We start from the raw sequence: 19,539 nt of genomic DNA, 5'->3' as shown, positions 1-19,539 counted from the left end.
CCGAGAGAGTGGATCCCTGCTTTTAGCCAGCCAGGTGGGGCAAGAAATGACTGCATACCAGCATACCTAAGTGCTCCCATAACTACTTCTTCTGGAACTGTTTGGCCTAGCTCTGATCTAAGAACCAGATCAGCGGACTCCATGGACCAGCAGGGAGGCGTGGGGGCACCGCATCCCAGCCTCGGACCTCGGGAAGGGCTGCGCCAGCTACAGAGGGAACTCTAAATCCACCAGCTTCCTCCACACCAAGGAGATTTAATATCTTAGCAGTTGCTTTTTTCTCTTTTTTTCCATACCCTGCAGGCAATTTGTTTATTAAATAAGTAGGTTTTTTCACTTTCATCCAAGAAAATTCCTTTTGCATCAGTGGTGGAGGGAGTGCTGAAACCTGCCTTTTCTTTAGAGGAGACGTTCATTTCAGGACATTTCCTCCTAAATTTGTCTCAAACCAAGACAACATCCAGTACAAAAATCCATCTGCCGGGTGAGCTTTGAATATAAGCAGTGCTGTCCAACATGTTTTGAATTCTCCTTTGCAAGGGCAATATTACGTAAGTTCAACATGCCTTGATATCCTGGTGGTATGCAGAGCAAGCAGAGAAACCTGACAGAACTCTGATTTCTTATTAATTTTTAGCCAATTTAACAAGTTGGTTCCAAAGCCCTGAAGTGTTAGGTCCCTTTTAAAAATAATATATCAGAATTTTGACCATCAAATAACTCTCAAATCTGCATGACATCCAGTTTTATTCAGTGATGCCAGCCAGATGCTGTACAACTCAATGAGCGGATCAGCTCAAGTGGGACCTGACATATAATGGGTTTGAACTACATTGACTAGTGACTAAAAACCTGTGGGTGTTTGATAAAGTACCATTGCCAGTTCTCAAAGATATAAAAATGTTTGTTGGGGTTTTTTTGTTTGTTTTTTTATTTACTCTTTTGCAGGTTTTCTGAACATAGGAAGCGTTTGGGATTTCTTCTTTCCTTTCATAGGTTTAATGAGAGCTGGAACATGTAGAACTACGTACAGAGTTTTCAGCAGAGTGAAAACAGCTAAAATGACAAAACTTTAAAGCTCAAAAATCACGTGATCAGGATTTACAAATACTAGAATTAAATTTGTCCATGTAAATTTCAAATAGGTGTTTTTTATATATCATATGCTATAATCTTCAGCTATTCCTTCTTTTTTCCAGATCATCCCTTATTCAGACCACAGGAGCAGGCTGGGATGACCAAACAGCTTTTTCAATCACCCTGGCACAAAGAGTGGTCCAAGGCATTTTGGACTATATAGTTGTTACCCTGTGAGCTTTTGTGTGATACTTATGAGTTTTACACATTACTATCCATTTCATTTAAAACCCCACCTGTGGGGCAGTAGATAATTATCTATAATTGTCATAGGAACCAGAGCAGATGGATGGGGCTGGGTCAAAGACTCAGAAGCAAAATGAGTGATTTACAAGGAATCCTAGTATAGATTATTCACACTTACTCCAGAAAGTGCAGTGCTTAAAAGTTGTCAAGTCTGCTATGGTTTTATTCATGTGCTCTTATCACCACTACTGTGGTTCTGATGGCATTGCACAGGAAACTGGCCTCATAAGAGCTTGAGATTTCACGTTCTTGTGCTCATTTGCTGGCAGCACATACACTCCATCTTGATTTACGGGTCAGTCTTGTCTATCCATATGAAAGCTAGTGAAAAGTAGCAGCTTCCCTTTTAGCTACCTCACAGATAAAAATATTCATTTCAGAATTTTGAGTGCCTAGCTTGGAGTTAAAAACTTCAGCAAGACTCAGAAGTCCAGAAAGTTATATTGTTTCAAGGATATGTCTAAAATTCTGTGTCAAACAGGCACAGGGACTAAAGTAAAAGAATCCAGTGATCTGAGAATACAATTTAAGATGATGAGCCCTATTTGTGCAGAAAATCAGAATTGTATAGGTCTTTATATGTTCATGACACAGCTTAATTTACAACCATGGAAATGTTTGAAGTTGTGAATCTTCATCATTCTTTAAATTGACAACAAAGTTTCAAGCCAGCTCCACAGATCCAGAAACAGGGAATACACCACTTGGTATCAATTTTGAGAAATACATTTTAGAGGATGTGCAGTACCCTGTAGGAGGTCTGTGATAGGATCTAGAATCCATTTCTACACAGAAAAAGTTTAATAAATGGAAAAGTCCTTCTGATAGCGTCTGCTTTTTTTATTACACATTTTGCAAATTCTGCGAGAAATCTGAGAGGCATCTAATGACTAACAGCACCCTGCACTAAGTGATCCCCATTCATGCCCAGAGCACATTCCTTGCTCAGTGAGGCAGAAGAGCTTTGGAAAAAACAGTATAGGATCATGCAAATATGGAATATATCAAAATGCAGATACCCAAGAAAGAAAAATCTCATTTCTCAGAGTTTGCTTTTACAACTGCAGTAATTTTCCTTGCAATCTTTTTTACTTTGGTTTGAGCTTTTCCTGTTCCTACAAAAGAAAAAGGTGACTGAAAGTGGTTAGGTGTTGTTGTGAAAAACATTAGGTTTATTTTTTCCCTTATCCTTATTCTGGTGGAAAGGGGCAGCACATAAGGAACAGCTTGGTTTCACTTCTTCAAGCTTCAATAAAAGATACAGAATTACATAATGTCATAATCATGTTTTCAGTCTATCAGAAAACAAGCTCTCAGAACTATTTTGAGATTTGTGCCCTTGTTCACATGCTAGTGGGCTTTGGTTATATTACAAATGATGACCACTAAATTACCATTACAACCCGGCCAAAGACTACAGAAAATGAGCATTAAAACAATACTGGTTAATAATAATTACATAAAAGTGATTTTGGTAATGAATTTAGTTTCTGCTGACTTGCTAGATAACCATATGGTTAACTTCAGAATCAGTCAAGAATTTCCTTGGACTTTACTTAACAGGGTGACATACAATTTAAGTACATGAAGTGTGATAAATACAAGCTGTCTTGAGAAGATCGCTCTGTTGACTTAGATAATGATTGAATAAGAGAAGTGTAATAACAAATATGTGCACAAATATTTCTACTTTAAAGTGGAAATCAAGCCAGTCTGTTAGAATTATCAACAGAAAGTTTAGTATGGTTAACACTTTCCTTAGTTACATACAGTAAGCAGAAGCAGTGTCATGCACACAGAAAAACATTTTCATGCTTGCTACAAGCCACAGGGCATAGGCAACCAAAGATACAGTTTCTGTATTTTACTACTGGTTTACACCTTTAACGGATGCAAATAGAAAGCTGAATGTTGTATTACTCCTGTGGTACACAAGGATGCCGCTTTAGTCAGACTGAATACCACCCTATGAGGTTATTTTTATTTCAATTTTCTTATAAGACAGTTTACAAATTTGTGGTCTCTAATGATGAGAAGGAGATGCTTTTACAGATCACTGCTTGCCTAAAAGGACAGTTTCACCATCATTGTTCAGATTCCTTTACTTTATGTCTAAAGTGTAAACTAGATGTTTTACTGCATTGTCTAGACACAAAGGTCTATACAGAAACAACATACAGAAAAGAAACACTGACTTTCTAGTGAACATTTTCTATCCACATGATTGCTTTGCAACAGCAATTGTAGTGATGTGGTCCTTAATCATGACTCATAAAGCTGGGATAGCCTCCAAACCAGAAGTGTGGTACTTGACTGTCAACAGCTGGGTTACCACTATAAAAATGACTGCCAGGTTCAACTTGACCACTTTTGCAAAGTTAGGTTGATGACAATTTTTTCTACTTTTCCAAGCCTTCAGAAAAATCTTTCCCACTAAGTGCTGATGCTTCAAAGACATACAGTTAACTAAGTACCAGTCTGACTTTGGGCTGTGACCATATTTATCAACAATAGGAAGTAAACAAAGCATATTTATGATTAGAAGTAATTTTTAAAACAAATTTAAAAGCACTAAGTCTGCTACAGGTTTGCCAATAAAATACTACTGCCAAAGTTTGTGGCATTAACGTTCATGAGTAGATGATAGTAATAACAACTTTACTCAAATGTTTCAGCTTTCCACCATTTCTGGGGACAGGGAATATGTTGTGTTTTGCTAAAGGATACTTCTGCAGCCAGAGAACACAGTACTGCTGGAAGGCTGTGTGCTAGTGTCTTCAAGTTCCTTCAGTGCTCAGTTCAAGCAGATGAGGGGGTATTTTTAAAAATCAAAGGGGATTTAAACAGCATTGACTAGACTAATTATAAAGGCGGTCAGTAAAAGTGGCATGTACAACTACACATTATGAAAATTAATAATTTTTCCTCAGTTTCAATATTCAGGTGAAAATGGGTAAAAAAAACCATAAGAAAAAAAACACCAACAAAAAAGACAAAAAAACCCCAAACAAACAAAAAACCCCACAACCAAACAAAAATAAATAACTCACAGGAAAACAAATAAGCAAAACCAACAAAACAAAACAAAAAGTAAAATAGAGAAAAAGGATAGAGTTTTCATAGATTCCAGAAAGAGGATTCATGAGAAATGGATGTGGCCCAGAAAGGGGAGATGGGCATAGGCTCCCATGGTTGCAAAGAGACCCGAAACCGTGAATAAGATTGCAGCTTAGAAAGAAATCTCCCAGGTGCAGATTCATTCTTTCATCAAGTTACATCAGCTGGTGAGCATCAGAAAAAGATACTCACATCTTCCCCAACATCCCAGTGATCCAGGGAGAGATCACTACATTGCAGTAAACGGCCCTATTGCAAAGTCTGGTGTTTTGTTTTTTTTTTCTTTTTTTGTCTATAAAGACTCTAAGTGTATTACCCTACCCTAACTTGCTTTTCTTGGTGAAGAAAAGTAACCTTAATGAGGCTTTTACTTTCCTCCCCTTAAACTATCAGCCAGCCAGCCCGCCCAAGTGGGGAAGTGCTCATTTGCTGCCCTTCTCTGGTTTACTGCTGCTTAAGCAGTGCTTCAACAGCTGGTGAATTAATTCACAGGTGCTAAATAGTAGCACAGAAAAGCTGTAGTAGCCTTGCTTGAGCTTCTTCCTGATTGTAAAGTCAGGGAACTTTTCAGGTTTAATGTCTGTGGTAAGTTAAGCTGTGTTAAACTGCATGCTTAAATCTAAGGGGGTGAGATGTGTTTATGTTTGAAGGCATCATATTTGTTTTGCAGGTTTGCTCATCTGTTAGAAAATGATCTCTGACAAGGTGCTCTTTTTGTCTGTGAGGGTCATTGAAGGTAGGCAGTAGAGTCACCTTTATTTTGTGAAGCAGAACGGGAAAGGGTAGGCTAAAAATTGCATTCTAACGCTATGTTATTAAGCCCCATATGTTGCAGCCCACAAAAAGATGGTGTTGAAGAGAAATGTGCTAAGTTTATTGGGGAAAGAACAGATAGCCATAGAAAGAGAGAAAGAGCTACTTTTTTTAAGTTTATAGTTGAGGCTGCAGCAACCTTATGATTGTAAACAGAAATGCTGATACAGGAGCTTTTTGCAGTGAAGTGGACTTAATGTGGAGAACAGATAACAGGCAGATTTTTCTGAGTACAAAATATGTTGTGGTCCCTCGTATTCTGTATATGTGAAATTGAGGGGATTTTGAGTCTGTCAGCAGAGAGGTTATGGAAAGGAACTGGAATTAATTTCAGTACTGGTTTCACTTGCACATGCTGTAGACTATCAGCATAGTACATAATATTTCTCAGTCTACCTGTCTGCTTCTCAGAAAAGAAATTATACCTGTCATTTATTTTCCTATTACGACGTTTAGGAAGTATGGCAAGGGTGGACTATATTAAAAAGATATCAGTAGAAAAGGAAGTGTAATGATCATTCAGATTTCTGAAAAAAACATATCCTTTAACATAGCTTTTGTGTTCTACAGCAGAAGGGGGAGGGTAGGGAAAGGCTACAGCTCAATCCAGATCCTGTACTTTTAGCTGTAATTTATTTTGTCCCATAGATAATCCCATGATCAGCTGGATTCCCATATATACCCTTAGTTGCAAAGCTTGAGTGTATACCTTACCAGCAAGAAAAAGATAGATTTGTTTGTTGGGTTTTGTGAATTTGCTACTTGCAGGGTAGATAATTTTTCTTACAATATGATTTGTTGATATATGATGATGGAACTGGCCTGTTTTAGATAACTTCTCTAAAAAGGAATAAATACCCAGACACTGATGGCTGGATCACTGCTTTCAGTACTAGGCTGCTGCAGTATATAGCATTTTCAAGAGTCATCTGTTTTTCTTTTTTAAAGTTGTGTATCATCACTTATAAATCATTAGTACCAAAATGCCCTTAAAATTCTTCCTACAATTTTTGCCTGCACATTTACAGTGATGCTGCCTTTAATTACAGGACACAGGCTACTTCTTAGCAAATCAATGCTATTTTAAATGCTCTTTGTAACCTTAAATAAATGTATAACATCTATTCAGTACAGTATAAAGGACTTCTCCAGATGGCTTGATCATGACAGATAACCTTATTTATTGTTATGACAGTACAGTGGCAAGCTGCACCTGTGGTCTCTTCCCTGGTCTGTCTTGCAGGCTTCTATTTCAAGTGAAAAAACCTTACCAACACTTTGGCAGGATTGAATATAGCAGTTGACCTAACTTCAGGCTGAAGCTATGCTCTCAAATTCTTGCTCCAGTTTCCTGTCAATCACTCAGTTGTTCATCCTTTATACAATCTTTACAAGTGTTTTCTTCAGATAGAATATGCCACCATTTCTTCTTTTCCTTTACTGTTCTTAGTCTTAATACTAGGACACTGCTCCCTTTGCTGATAGGGTGAACCTGGTGAGCCCAACTGTAAATTTTGATTTTGTCTCAGTGACACATTTCTGTAAGTTTTTGTGACAAAGATCAAAGTTACAAAGGGTATCTCCCTATAAAGACATGTGTTATCCATTCCCTGCAGAAACACATCACAAGTACAGGAAAGGTTGATCACAATAGGTTCTCTTGCCCAGGTCAGTGGAACATGCAGGTGGCTGAGCTGCAGGGGATGGTGATAAGGCTATATAACATCAGGGAAGCTGAGAAGGAGTTAAATAGCTGTTTCCAAGTACAGTCTGCAGTGAACCCAGAGCCTGCAGCCAAACAGCTGAAAACTTACCCCAACAGCGCACACACACAGTAGGAAGGGGGCCAGTAATACATAAGAATGGAAGCTTGCAATGGCAAGGACCAGCAGGAGAAAGACACTTCCTTGAAGCCTGAGGTGCCCTTACAGAACCTGTTCACTGCTCTGCAAACTGAAGAGGAAAGACCTGTCACCTCAGGAGAGCTGCTGGGGCTGAGTAATGCAGTCCAATCTGCTCCCTGTGCAACAGCCAGTGCAATAAGAGGCTACAGGTAGGAGGTAGCAGGTGACTCTTCCGAGAGCTATAGAGGCACCCATTTGGCAACCTAAAGTGGCTTCCAGAGAGGTGTGCTGCTCCCTGCAGCTCGTATCAGGGATGTCACTGAGAGACTGTAAAGCCTTACACTGTCTCCTGGCTACTATCCATTGCTGTTGTTTCACGTGGGCACCAGTGATACAGCCAGGAGCAGTCTGAGGAGTATCAAGCAGGATTACAGAGTCCTGGAAGCAGCAGTAAGGGACTCTGGAGCACAGGCAGTTTTTTCACCAATCCTGCTGGTCAGAGGAAAGGGGTTTGAAAGGGCTAGCTGACTCTGGTGAATTGACAAATGGTTACAGGCCTGATGACACAGCCAGGGGTCTGTTATACCATGGGACTCAGTTTGAGGAACCTGGTCTGCTGGGGGCCGATGGAGCCCATCTATCAGAGGAAGAGAACTGCATCTTCATTCATACATTTGTCAAGATGATGAAGACTTTAAATGCACCTTTCCTGGGAAAGGGAATTTTAATCCATTCCACTCCTACCAGCTTGATGCCAGTGCCAGCAATAGATGCCCAGAAGCCTGCACAGGTATCACAGATCAGCAGGAGAGCACCTGAAGAGTAGAACAAAGGAATTGCAGCTGCTCCAGTCAGCAAGTTGCCTTCATTGGGGGCACAATTTAAATGCCTCTATGGAAGTGTGTGTAGTGTGGGTTTAGACATGTGCGTGCCTGTAGGGATATGATCTTCCTGGCATCACAGAAATGTGTTGGGGTGGCTTCTGTGGCTGGAATATTGGAATGGAAGGATATAGGCTCTTTAGGAAGGACAGATATGGGAGACCAGGAGGTGGTGGTGTTGCCCTCTCTATGACCAGCTGGAGTGCATGGGGCTGTGCCTGGGGACAGATGAGGAGTCAGTCAAAAGCTTCTAGGTCAGGATAAAGGGAGCACAGGGATAGATGAAATTATAGTGGGGGCCTGCAACAGGCCACCTGACCAGGAAGACCACGCATATGAAGTGCTTTACAGGCAGATAGGAGCAGTCCTATGTTTAGAAGACCTGGTTCTCATGGGGTGCTTCAACTACCCCAATATCTGCTAAGGGGACAGTGTAACAGAGCATTAGAAATCCAGGAGGTTTCTGCAAATACATTCCAGATCATAACTTTCCTCTCTAAATGGTAGAGGTGCCAACAAGGTGTCCCTGCCCATGGCTAGAACTAGGTGGTCTTTCACATCCCTTCCAACCTAAACCATTCTATGAGCATGGCAGCATGACTCTGTGCAAGTGACCACAACACTGCTTAAAACATATTATTCTCTCAAATTTAAGAAAGCCCAGGTACTTCCTATATAACCTCAATTGTTTCTACACAACCATGTTTCACTCTCAGTATCTCTCTTGCATCATTTTTCCAATGCTGCCTTAATCCCTTCCTTTCTATGAGATTTTTTGTTATCATTTTAATAGCTTTTTTGAACATAAAATTCCAACAAGTGAAAGAAACCTGTTAATCAAGCTGACATCAGACAGCCAGAAATTTCACAATTAGTAGTTCTTTTACTCTTGTATTATTAACTCTTGGAATTTCTATATTGTATTTTATCTGTGATGATTTTTTTTCTAGCAAAGTTTTATCCAATCAGCTGTAATGATATCAGCCAGCCCAGTTGAAGAACAATAAGTATTTTTAAAATATTGCCTCCTTTGTCCCTCAAAATTAATGAATAGTTTTATATTATCATGATATAATATAAGAATAAGACCATAATGTTCTTAAGTTCTTCAGTTTTTAACTATGTAAGAATATAATAAAAAGCAATCAAAAATTGCCCAAACAATAATGAAGAAAAGAAAAATTTTGATATAATTTGTCTATTTTCTGATATGATCCTGTGAATAAACACAGAAATTGAGATAAGGACAGTTAAGAAAAAGTTAACAAATAAAAAGGTTGATTTGGTACCAAAATGAGGCAGCAAAATGCTGAAAACCAAGTTATCACATACAGGTGTATCTTAATTTAAACACTGTTCTCTTATTCATTAGTCAGCAGTGGTTGTTGTCTTGACGGTAGAAAACATTGTGGTTCTGCTGTCTGATTAATAACTTCCATTTGCAATTTGGGTGTTGCTGACTACAATGGAATCATTTTCAAAGTGACTCCAATGCTGTATGATAAATGGATGGATCTCAGGAAGAGGCCTTGATCTATAGACAGTGCTGGCCATGGAGAAATTGCTCTCTGTTTGTTTTGCTACTTCTAAATTTCAGTTAAATTTTAATTAATTTTTCTTTATACTTTTATGTCTTCCAGTGCCTTATTACACACTTCTGTATAGTTCTTGCATAAATACTTTTTATGTTGTCACTACAATTTCAGCAGAAACTACTGAAGATAAGAAATGTTACAAGGGTTGAAAGCTACATATTATGTTTATTGGCTTATCTCCACCCCTTGTGTGAGCACATTGATATCCATCTTGAATTTCGGATTCTTACTATTTTTCAAGAATAATCAGATGTTTTATCAGTTAACAAAGAATAAGCTGTGGTCCTCAAATTCCAACCACATAGTCTGTTTCTAGATTGAAAGCTAAGTATGTGCACTGCAGGCTCCTTGACTCTGATCACACATTGAAGTTTATTTTTTATAGGAGACTCTGAAATTTTCTTAAATGTTAGTTTAACTGGAGGAAAGAACACATCTATGGTGATAAATTAATCAAATTTTTTTCATTGTTCTGGTCTCTTCTTGAGAAAACAAAAATGTTAAAGCAGGATAAAATTATTAATTTTTTCCCCAAAAGACTAAAGTATTAACCATATGAGAAACAATAAATACAATTCAGTATAAATAGGAAAATATTTGTACTTTTTTTGTGTTATTAATTTTGTGGTAGGCAGCAGGAAAGGCACTGATCAGTAGGAATAAGGACCTCTGCGCAGTACTACCCATCAGCTTTTGGCTGGTGTTAGAGAGGTTGGGAAATCCCTGCTCATATCTCCAATAGCATCTAAATGTGCTGATACATGTTCAATGCTGCACTGAAATTTATTTATTAGGCACCTCTGAAAATCAAACTGTAGGATGTAGATTAAGTAAATACAAGTACTCACCAACATGTCCAAGTTAGAAGTTTGGTGCTCAACACACCCACGACAACAAGTGTAAAGGTAGAAGCTCTTCTAAGTCTGATTGGATATCTAGGAAGTGCATTTCCCTTTCTTTGCTGCGACAGAGGAAATTTTGAACAAGGCATCAAACTTTCAAATTTCAATGAAGGGTTTAAAGTTGGCCAGGAGGGAGTCTGAAATAATTTTAGTATTGTTCCTCTTTTTGATTTTCTGTTCAATTTAACTTAATTGCTATAGAACAGTCTTCACCGTAAGAAACATTTTCTAATTGCTATTTTTCATTATTCTTTCCATTTGAATTAATCTAGCTTTAAGTTACTTTCATGACAATACGTGATGCCATGTGGTTCTCAGCAAGTTTTGTGTCAAATATTTAGTACAACTGTGTTGACATTCTGCCAGGCTCTTGGTGAGAGCTGCTTGTAAGAAGTCTTGTAGTTGAATCTGATTCAGTTTAAGGCAGGTCACAAATCTCAGTCACAGTTCAGTAGATCACCCAGATTTTATTGTCTGAGTTAGCCTCTTTTTATGGCTGGCTTCCAAAACAGCGCATTGGAGTATGAGTTCAGAAGAGGCCAACTAGGAAACATGAAGGATTGAGAAGGCACCATGCTGCTAACATGCAATCTGTACTTTGCTAGCAGTCCTCTGCTTCAGCTCTTGGCATTGTCCCTTGTGAATAACAAGAAATTAAACCATTATAAAACTGATATAATTGTTCAGAGGAACAAAAGTTCTCTGTCTCTTCTGGAGTTTAGTGTATCTATTATCTCTTCCATCTTCTTAATCAAGAGAAGCAGCTGACAAGAAGTGTGTTAAAGGTTACTTATGGGAAACCCCAGACAGCAAGACTCAACACTTTTCTTTACTTCAGAGAATATATGTGACAAGCCCTGGATAAATTCCTTTTTCATTTAAAACAGCCTACTCATGGTACCAGCCAATATTAAACATGGCCTTTCCTGAAAACTGTTATCATGTGAAAAATAACTTAGACCTACAGAGAAGTAAATACCAGATTTTGTAATATGCATATATCCATAGCAGTAGCATATACTCTATTTTGCAGAATGAAAGTTGAACTTTTAAATAGCAAGTTTCGGTGTTAACATTCTTAAGAATGTATTGGTGTGTACTGCCAGCATATCTGATAAGCTGAAGAAGTCTGTAGAAATCTACTAGTAAATACAGTAATATTCCAAATCAGTACATCCTAGAGAGTGTTTCTGTGCCTATTCTGTAGAAAGCAATTCTAGGCTGCAAAAAATTTACAATAAAGCGTTTGGGCATGAAATATTAAAATATTTATTAAAGGCATTAAAGTTAGTTTTCTGAACTACAGTAGCATAAATTATTGTCCACATTTTTCTGAATGTCTTTAAAAGACTGATTGCTCCCTTGCTATAACGTTGCTTTCATCACTCACTGTTATTTAGAATAAAACAATTTAAACAATCTACCAGCAATAGCTACAGCTTTTTTGTTGTTAAATTCAGTGCTGTTTTTCATTACTCCTCAGGTATATTGATTAGATTGGAAATTTATAGCATGTGTTTCTCAAACAATATTTCAGAAAAATATCTGTCTCTTAAATGTATTTACAGTAATTTAGTAAAAGACCATGAAATAATAGCAATGAAGAAGGTCATAACACTTGTTCTGCTATTCCTGGTGAATAGTAAATCTTAGTCTCCTTTTGACATGCCTTCCTATTCTGCTCTTTTTCTTTGCAGTAACCTTTAAAACTATTATTATTATTATTATTTATATAATTTTAAGTATATGTTAACTTTTGTCCTTCAAGAAACGACAATATTTTAACACTGAATTTTTATTACTGTTTTTTTTCTTCTTTATTTTCATATTGGAGCTTGGTTTTTTTGTCTTGTCTCATCCTTCCTAGATCAATATGAGTGCTCTTTTGGTTTTTTGGGGTTTTTTTTGTTTTGTTTTATTAGGACATTATATTTCTTATTTCACCCATAGCCAGACAAGGTTTTCCTTGTTCTCTGGAATGTAGACTTAATTCTTCTCTAAGTTTTACCCCTTTTCATGCTTGAGTTATTAGCTGACATGTTTTTTTTCCAGACCAGCTTTTAAAATTTCTTTTCCTACCTTTAATTCATAAATGATATAATCAATTATTTATACTTTATTTCCCTAGAGAATCCTAGGCAGAATATTTGCTTGTCCTCAGATAAGTCATGCCACAAGGAAAGATCTCTTGGGCAGCAGACACCAGTTAGCCCAGCTGGTTTCTAACCTCTCTTGAGCCCTGACATGTCTCAGGCCAGCCAAAAGCTGCCTACACATTGTATCAGTCGGTGAATGACTGATTCATTGTGCACGCCCACTTGCCCCCTTTGCTGAGTTTGCTTTGGTTGGCCTATTGCACATGCAGTCAGAGACGGGCTGGGCTATGAGAGAGAAATACAGTCTAACTTCAGCTGTGTAACTTCAACATCAGCCTAGCATCAGTAATTTCACAAGGGTCTAATAATCCTGTTGGCATTCATACAGCCTGGTTGAAATCTGAGCGGTGTCCTCAGGGTATTGCAGAACTTGTCCGGTTTTCCAGGCAGACCTACAATACACAACGATACTTCTGCATTCTGAAAGGCAAGCAGTAGATTTATGGCCTTTACATTGTCACTAATAAAGTCCCACAGCTGTTCATTTCTTACCAAAGAACTAGTTTTGTAAGTAGATGGCACACTGTCTTCTAGACTCTAATTAAAACTTATTTTTGGTCCTTAGGTGTAATGACTACTCTTCTGAGATGAGCTCTTAATTAATGCACAGAGATCCTGAAAGTCCCACCTCTCAACAGTAATGACTGACATCCAAGGATACAAAAATTGCACTAATTGAGCTTTCCATTTATACACTTTTCTGCAGCCAACTCATCAGAAAAGGTAGGAGAACAGATGAGCATACGAACAGTTCCTTCTCAGCCATCTATATTCTCCTGAGGGGAGGGAGAGGGGGAAATCTTGCAGAACTGTGGAACATCTTTAACTATAGGAGTCAACTCTTCAGATTTTAGATGTAAGGTTTGTTTTACTATGAAAATTAGATTTTTAGTTAAGTGATATGCAGTTGAATAATGGGACGGTATTCAATATTAAAAAACAAGGACACCTGGTAAGTCAGTGGGCTATGCTTTGCATCACAAATAGTGCTGTGTAGCAATATATACTTTCTGAACAGAAGTTGTGTGGTATTAAACTGAGACATTTCAATGGGTGAGTAGTGGTTTATCTGGAAATGTTCTCTTAATTTTGACCCACAGTCAGTATCAGAGATTTTATAATATTTGTAAAGCAATTACTTCTTTCTAGGATTCAATTTAATACTTCAAAAATAAACTTTGTGATTAATTTAACTGCATATTTTTCTGGAGTCAGTTAAGATGAAGTCATTGAATAAAGTCCAGTATTCTCCTCTGAGCTGAAGTCCACAAAAAGGTACTGATAAGAACATGGTAGATGGAGAGGAATAAAGGGCACTGAAATGTATCACGGAGATACTTGGCAGAAAAATTGCAGTGCAAATGGTATTTAAGAAGTACAAGAAGCAGCCAAGGGAAAAAAAATGGTAAGAAGGCCAAACATAAAGATTTATCTATGTTTTGAAAAGTAATCCAGGGTACAATAAGAAGATATTCAGTCTCAGAGAACTTTTCTGATCATGTTTTTTTGACTGGATAACTTAAAATACTTTAGCTTATTTACTCCTTATTTATAACTTTAATTTCTGGTGTCTTATAACAAACATCAGTGAAAATGAAGCTCATGAAATAGGCATCAGACTTTCATGAAAGAACTCTGTTCTGTTGCAATGTCTATATTTTAAATTTACCTGTTATCTCTCCTCATTTCTAGAAATGGGATGCATTCAAGGTGTGGGGAAAAAAATTGAACATATTTCAGAATGTTTTAGGATTCTAAAAACAAGCCAGCAGTTTAATCAGTGGGGTTAAGCTTGCGGGCTAGAGGAATTACACTTTCTTGGGGAATATCCATAGTGAAGAAGATTAAAGTATAAATGCTTACTGACATATGCTTAAAACTGGAATAGAAACAGATCTAGCTGGTTGTATCTAGATTAAGAGACCCATGGGAAAAAATGTAAACATACATATTGTGGGCACCACGTACTCTAACTTCTGAGATGTTTTACCCCTCAAGTGCAGCATAAAGGCTATAGAGAAAGGGATTGAAAAGAAAACTAAAGCAGGGATTACATAAGGGAGGTCCTGGAGAGAGAGCCATCCCATCAAAGTAGTACAATAATTTTGCAACATCCCTTTTGTGCCCAGCAAAGTTCTGAAAATGTGTATTTTCTCTGCAAGATTGCAGAAGGAGGCAAACTGGGAGTATGGGTGCAGAATGATTTGAGAGTCCAGGACTTTTTATTTCTTCCAGTGAAAATACGAGCACAAAGTGAAACTTAAATTTAGAGTTAAGAGTACAGAGATATAAATGGAGGCTAGAGAAAGAAAAGTGCAAAATAAAAAATAAATTATTAGAAAAGTGGCTATTCTGAATACTCTTTTGTATCTAGAAAACTTTATACTCTTAGGATTAGTGCAAAACTGTTAGTACATCTTCTTTGAGAATGTTAATTTCATCTTCTTCATGAAATAATTCTTTGTCCAAAGTAACCCATTGCAAATTTTTATATTTGCCTATAATTTATAATGTTACTATGATTTCCATATTGCATGCATAGAGGCAAAATACCTAGGTTTTAAGTAAATTTTTTTCTTAATTGCTGGACACGCAGTTCAACTTTCTCCAAGTAGCCAAAAGAGTGTGCGAATTACTTCCTCTCTAATCGGGCTACTTTGAGAAAGATGAATTGTTTAAAAAATTTTGGTAGAACCAAAACATGTTTTAACCTGTTAAGGAGAACAAAGATGCTTTTCTACAACATAATACAGCCACTAGCATGTCAAGGTCTAACTTTATTATCACACCTTCAGAAGCTGTGTATTTTTATATGTAAGAAATAGTAAAAGCTCACTGTAAGTTTCACTAGACTGTATATATGTAGAAATAGCTATTAACAGGAAACATATGCATACATTCAGAGTGTTGTCAGTGGTTTTAAACTGTAGTTAAAATGTACTTTGTGCTAATTCAAAATAATAGTTCTAGCTATAACGGCAGCTTTAAAGATCGTAGCAAATGTCAGATCAACTGAGGCCAATATATGCCTCTTGCTTTTGGTAATCAATTAGACATTAATGATAGGTATTTCATTTTGAATAGTTGCAACAATAAATTATTCTCAGGGTAACATGGTGGAGCCTAGTCTCCTTTGGCTTTTGGAACCAGTAAAATAACAGAACATCAGTCAAGTTAATAAAGTGTGCCCTTATTACACATTCTGCATCTGTACGTAAACTGCCAGCATATGATCAAAGACTGCAGCTGTTTCAGTTATATCACAGTCACATCATAGACATTTTATAGTTACAGCAGAGAGAGTTCCAGGGAAAACCCAGTCACCTTGAGGACATACAGAGTTCAGTGGAATCTCATTAAATTGCACCTTGATATTATATGAAACTGAGTTGGACATCTATTAGGTATGGTATGTGCAATTTCCATGCTAAAATTGTTTTTATGCATGTTTAATGCATTGCCTATGTCTTCTCAATAAATCCAGGGTTTTGTTCACACAAAACTTCAGAGTTCCATGTTTACATATTTTAATTTTGTATTGGTAGTTGCCAAAACCAAAGGATTATTCATAGCCAAATGGCTGTGTTGTATTGCACGTGTGAGGGCCATGTGAAGGCATTAAAAAAATATGTAATATTAACTAAAATATTTTGAATGCAAGCTGGAATATTAAAGTGTGTTTTCACAGCTGTTGACATATTTTTCCATTTCATCTCATAGAATAACATTTTGCTTAAGTCAATGGGTTTTGGAATTGACTTTTTACAAAAGTAGAACTTCACCTAGTCAATTCTTAGTTATAATCAGATGTGTTTTAATAACAACACATTACCTTTTCTATATTACCAAGTTTCAGTCCAAGAAACACCAAAAGGGAGAAATCTTACTAAAAAGGTGATTCAAAGAGTTATTTCTGAAAAATATGTTTTAAGTATTACATAATGTTCAACACAGAGTAGCTAACTGCTATATTGCAACAAAGTTAAACTGGCAACTTCCTTGTCTGGAGTTTGAAAGACATGGTAACCTCAGCCTCATTGCTGTTTTAATACCACATTAGAAGTCGCTAAAATAGTATAACTTTATCATTTAGATAGCTAAGATCAACAATAAAATATAGGCAGCCACCTAATCTGAGACTTGAATCTTAATAGTTTTACAAAGTTTTGTGGGATTTAATTCCCAAAGCAAAAATGAAGAAAAGAAAAAGGTGTCCAAGTTTACTCAAGCAATAGTTCTAATAAAAAATACAACCTTGTGTTTTTAGCTATTCTTCCTAAACCTTCACACTTTACAGATAAAGAAACATCTGTGTATTTGTTCTGATAATTCTCGGTGCAAGTACCAAAAAAAAAAAGAAAATGGTTTGTAAAACTAAAATAAGTTAGGTGGGATAATAATCTATTATGGTAACAGTCAAATTGCTTGTCATGTCATGAAGGGTTATGCTTTAATTAAGCAATAAGGCATGACAGAGTGTGAATTACAATGTAATAATTCTTGTCTAGTGTATTGTTAGGCAAGAGGCCAAAGGCCTAGTGCCACTGAATGCTGGAGGAATGAATTATTATGCTGTAATTTAAACAATTCAATATCATATTGCAATAACTGTAAAATATTACATTTTAAATTTTAAAATACATATTATAGTTTTCTATACCTAATTGCTCCTCCAGTAAACTAGTTGCAAAGGTTATCACAGAACAGAGGCATTTTCTATTTAATATATTGCGTTTAGATTTCTATTGCAAATAAACTTTGAACACAGTTGTTTCTGAGACATTTGAAAGATGCTATTTTGATATAATTTCTTCCTAAAATAAACAGAAAGCATACAGTTCTGAGGAACAAATGCTCCCTAAAATCTTGCTTTGAGTTGTAGTCTAGTTCTGTCCCATGAAAAGAAAGGGCTTTGCAAAATTACTCTTACCTAGGAGTCTTGCATTTAGTGTAGGCTTTATCACCTTTAGTTTTTGAAAACACATTTTTTTCTTCTTCCCATTCTTCCTCATTGACACATTTTCGGAAGACAGATCATTTATAGAACCCTTCAAATTCATCTTTTGGACTAATGCTTTTTAAAAAATTGAATTTTATTTTCTTTTTTCCCCCATCTTCAGAAGCAAAGTCAATAAGAAGACAAAAATACAGGATTGTGAAAGCTCCCATTATATTCCTCTGCTACAAAGCACAAAATCAAAGATACTGCAAATAGTTGGAAATGTTCCAAAAAGTGATGAGCATTGATACTTTTCTGCATTTGCATTGGTCATATGATATAGGTAGAAAACCCCGTGTAGTTAAAATTTACAATGCATAGTATTTCTCACAGAAATATTATTATAAGAAATCATACCTTATGGACCATGTTGTAAAGTTATTTCACAGTTTACATGCCTGACTGGAAAAAGTTCAGCAGGTTCTAGCCTTAATTGAGAGAAGCTAGAAGCCTCATCCATTGATACATTTATTTGTTTGTAGCTGAGCAACATCAGTCACGGTAGTGGTATCAAAAAAATCCCTAAACTATTTCTTTACACTTGTTAGATTCAATAGAACTGAACTAAAATGTAGGGGCTTTTCTCATTCTTTTACATTGCTTTTGAGGCAGTAATGTAAATCCATACAGCTTCCAGATGTCACAGGTCTGCTGTACAGTATCACTCCAATCTAAATCTCTCTGTGTGTTCTGCTTTTTTTTTTTCAGCTGCATTTTTGTGTTCAATCTGAGGCTGACTGTTGCCTGATGAACTACTGAAAATCAGATACAGGAGCAATTTGCAAGTTGCAAGATTGACTCTTTAGTTGATTGAAGTTTGTTGTCCTTAAGTAAAACCAGAATTTGCCAGTTGACTTAATCGTTTTACAGTTAATATACTTCCTTTCAGTGCTGCAATATTTGCTATGATAATAGTTGCAAACCATGTTTAATTCTTCCCCTTTTTATCATCACTTCTGTACTGTAGTGTAGATGTAGCAGTAATAATAGAACCTGATGTAAGAAAAGGGTGGGTGTTCCAGTTAGTACCTGAACAAAGAGACAATTTTTTTTTCCATAACACTTGAATTACAAGCAAATTTCCCTTCAAAGGATTCTTTGTACACTAAGAAAATCTGTCACTATGACAGAATTCACAGGAGGAAACAATTGGTTTAATTTTCTCAACAGTTGAGTAGCTTCCTATTCTTCCTAAGTACAATTCATCGAAAATAAAGTATGTTTCACTTCTGATATGCTTTACACCAGACAGTCAAGGCACTTGCTTTTGTTTTCATAGTTATTAGGCCATTTCTACTTGTTAGCTTTCAGCAAACAGTTTTCTTTAATCTTTGACTGCAGTCTAGATAAGGATTCACAGCAATTATTCATCACTAAAATAATTTTAAAGCTTGTAAGTCCTATAAACTGATGTTTTGACTTAATTTCTGTATTTTTTAGTACACAGATCTGTATAAATACTGCATAATTTTAGAAGAAAAATCAAGCAGCAACAAAAATGTTCAGGGCAAAGAATAATAAACTGCCATTTCAAGCTTCTGTTTTCAAAATAGTAATGCTTCTGAGATTTGATTAGCAATGACGTGTTATATGACAAAAGAAGAAAAAGGATTTAGAAATGGAAACTAAAAATAGTTGTGTAGTAATTTAATAACCTGGCAGATTTTATTCCATCTGTTAGGAAGAGTTTGAAAGCCATTTCCTGCTGCCATTCACACTGCAGAGGCTTCAGAGTTCAGAGATGGAATCAAATACCTGATGTGAAAATCTGCTATTATGATTCATATCCAAAGATTCATATCAGTATCTTTGCCTAGAATATTTTGTAGGTTTATTTGTAAAAAGAAAA

General features: G+C 36.5%; 1 protein-coding gene across 22 annotated transcripts in view; it reads left to right on the top strand.

The window, feature by feature from the left end:
* TENM3 (teneurin transmembrane protein 3) overlaps nucleotides 1-19,539 on the top strand; it is a 1,328,112-nt gene that overhangs the window by 691,078 nt on the left and 617,495 nt on the right. For 21 of the 22 annotated variants that reach the window (XM_048302939.1, XM_048302936.1, XM_048302937.1 and 18 more), the window contains one exon: nucleotides 13,257-13,414. The exons of the other annotated variant lie outside the window; for it this stretch is intronic. The gene's annotated coding sequence lies outside the window, so the exon portion shown is untranslated. The remainder of the gene's footprint in view (nucleotides 1-13,256; nucleotides 13,415-19,539) is intronic. 22 annotated transcript variants of the gene reach the window in all.

Source organism: Corvus hawaiiensis, chromosome 5 (genome assembly GCF_020740725.1).
Source record: "Corvus hawaiiensis isolate bCorHaw1 chromosome 5, bCorHaw1.pri.cur, whole genome shotgun sequence".
Lineage (NCBI taxonomy): Eukaryota > Metazoa > Chordata > Aves > Passeriformes > Corvidae > Corvus > Corvus hawaiiensis.
This window is presented reverse-complemented; position numbering and strand designations above follow the sequence as displayed.